Below are 3176 nucleotides of genomic sequence, written 5' to 3' on the forward strand. Positions count from 1 at the left end.
GTCAATCCCTATAGTGGCGGTCGCACCGCCAGCTGACGGGAGGTGGCCATTCACTAGCCTCAGCTAGCAAGAGGACAATCTCGCCCTCGCCCGTGTCGTCCAGGAGCTAGCAAGAGGCCAATCTCGTGGGGTCGATTGCGCCCAGGCCAGGCACTTCGCTGATCGCTGCAGATTCCTCCTGCTTTTTGTAGGAACGGGCATACATGATGCTGCCGGTGGCGAGTACGTGATCTCGAGGCCTTCGCGTGCCCCCTGTAGGACACCGAGGTGCTCGTCGTTGCTGACAGGCTGATGGCGCTCCTTGAAATCGGTGATTGTGAGTGTACATACCAATGTCAAAATTCAGTCAACCTTGATAATCTTTTTTTCCTATTTTTGTATGCTGCTTAATCTGTCGCTGTACCATGGCGAGCCATTGAGCAGGATGATGCTGGGGATGATGATGAGGAAGAGGATGATGGGGTTCATACACCGTTGATATTTTCTATCTAATCTTTGCATGACTCGATTGTCACGTGTAATTTTATACCTTCGAATAGTTTCATAAAAAATACTAAGATTATTGCTGGTAATAATACAAACAGGGACTATTTAAGGTAGTGAAATATCTTACCACATCATTTCTCTGAGCTCTATAATTAATAAGGTGGTAGTATGTACTACTAAATCATAATCTTGAGCTAGTAGCCATAATTGGCTTCTTGCTAGAAAGAGATAGAATGCTAATCGAACTTACATAATCTTGTGATGATGTTCCCACCTCTGTGAACAAGCAGGCATGATAGTTTGGAAGAAACTAGCAGTGACTTGATATCTATCTTTTGTTGGTGAAGTGAAAGCAGTAGCAACTGTTGGATTGTTCAGATAAGCAAGGGAAATTGTTGTTTTTGTCTTCCTATTTTCTTTAGCTCAACAGACTTAATTTATGACTATGGCGCTAGTTATTTATGCATTCCATTAGACATCAATGATTCATTCGTGATTTGTTGTCTGTAGATGTAAAATAGCAATCATACTAATATCCATTGCTTTAATATTTGTCTGATCTTTTCATGTTTAAATGGTGTAAGTTTTGTTCCTTTTTTCTTTGAGATAGATTTTTTCTTTTTCTTTACTAATAACCCGCAGATGATAAAGCAGTTGAGGGCAGAATCAAGGATGATAGCATTGTTGAAGGCAAAGCCACCGATGACAAAGCTGTTGAGACAGAGCAAAGAATGATGAGGACATTGAGGATGGAATAAATGATGATAAGGGCGTTGAATGTCAAGTCACTAATGATAAATCTATTCAGAGCAAAGTAACTAATGGTAATACCATTGAGGACAGAGAGATTGAAGGTAAAGCCACTGAAGAGGCAAAGCAGGTCGATATTTGGATGAAACTCCGAAATGTGATCAGATTTGGGGCACTGACTATGGAATTGCTAATACTGAAGAAAACCTAGCTGATAATGGTAACTAAGTTTCGTATGAAAATAATGAGGTTGCTCTTCAGGTTTCTCTCTACTCTATGGTGCTAGAGCATGGTTGTTCATCACATAAGTTTCAGACGCTAGCTCCCCATTTATCTAGGATTTACATTCATGCATCAAAATTTTGGGCCTCAGATAGGAAAGCTTCAGTTGCAAAAAATTCAGTTTCTGGGCTTCTGCTTGTTTTAAAATCTCGTGGCAATGATATTTCAAGGTAAATTATGACTACGCTCTACCGCTTGTTTCCCTTATTGTTGTTAGCATCAATTCTTTCAGATCAAAATTTAAGAAGTAGGAACATAATTTTGATATAGGCTGACATTTTGGCTATCAAACACATTTGTCCTGAAAGATCGTTGCACAAACATTTGGTACTTCACGGCACTCAAGTCCATTTAAGGTTTTCAGCACAAATGGTGCAAAGAAGCCTGAGAGGAGTTTCGCTACAACACGATGAAAGTATATCCAATATCATGAAGCTGCTAGATGATTGGCGCGAAACTAGCACATTGTAGATGCATTGGAGAAGATGTGGTGGCATATAAAGGTTAACCCTATCACTGTCTTGGCACTTTTCAAAAAGCTGAGTATGGCTCCTGTAAAACAGTGATGAGTAAAACCTACTGCAAACTAATTCATTTTTTAGTTTTCTGAAGGATTTTCATTTCACATGCAATGACACCCCATATGCAAACCCCTGTAGAATATTTGTCAACTCCAAAGATTAGGAGGTTAGGGCTTTCTGGGTGATTAGCAACATAGGAGTTTTTTTATTGATCTCTAGAAAACTGCATTTTCTGATGCATTCAGCAGAAGTTGTCCTCTTCGTGCTGGTGGACATGAGTGTGGATGTTTACCAGTGTTGGCAAAATTGGTATGCTTTCAGATGCTGATTTTTGTTTCTTTGGTAATGCCATCCTTCGTGAATCAGAGAATGAGATACCCACAGATACTATATCTGACCCAATTGTGGACTCAAGAGTTCTGCCGATTCTAGCTGACGACTTAAGCTTTGGATCAGGCACACAGCTTAAGAACTCTTATGTGCTTAAATTATAAAATGCTTGCAATTGCATGATGAACAAACAAACAACCTAGAATATGGACTATGCATGACACCTTCCTTACACTATTGATTGTTAATACATGATATATAATTCTGTAGGTTGGGAATTGGTCCAGATGGTTGTCTGATACGTTTATAGTTACCTGTCCAAATCTAATTATCTTGTTCTGAAAGATATTACCTTTGTCTTTTTTCATGCATGCTAGGGCCCTTAAACTGATGGTTTATAGTCAAGTTAGAAGGTAAAATACTAATGATTTCTTAAACTTTATAATGGTCTATACAACATGAAGACTTATGTAATATTGGTGTTCCGTACATCATACTTATAGGTAATAGTACAACACATGTTCATACATATGTTATCATAACATTGTTTTTTCCGTTGCAATGCACGAGCATTTACCTATATTTACATATATACTCGAACCTATGTACAGGATGGTATGGAAATGCGGCGGAACTTATTCGTGGATTTATTGAAGCACGAAAGAAATGAATATCGGAGATTTCTTCCCGTCGATATAAAATATTATCTTAGCCGCACCACGAGAAGATCTATACAGTAGAGCATGTGAGTCTGCGATGTCGCGCTCTCCGTGACTGTGTTAAATTCATAAACTTTACTTTTTGGAT

General features: G+C 39.0%; 1 pseudogene; it reads left to right on the forward strand.

Annotated features, from left to right (window-relative positions):
- Nucleotides 1–1124: 1124 nt before the first annotated feature.
- On the forward strand, nt 1125–2711 carry LOC136468631 (uncharacterized; annotated as a pseudogene).
- Nucleotides 2712–3176: the final 465 nt, after the last annotated feature.

This window comes from Miscanthus floridulus, chromosome 1, assembly GCF_019320115.1.
Source record: "Miscanthus floridulus cultivar M001 chromosome 1, ASM1932011v1, whole genome shotgun sequence".
In the NCBI taxonomy this organism is placed as follows: Eukaryota; Viridiplantae; Streptophyta; class Magnoliopsida; order Poales; family Poaceae; genus Miscanthus; species Miscanthus floridulus.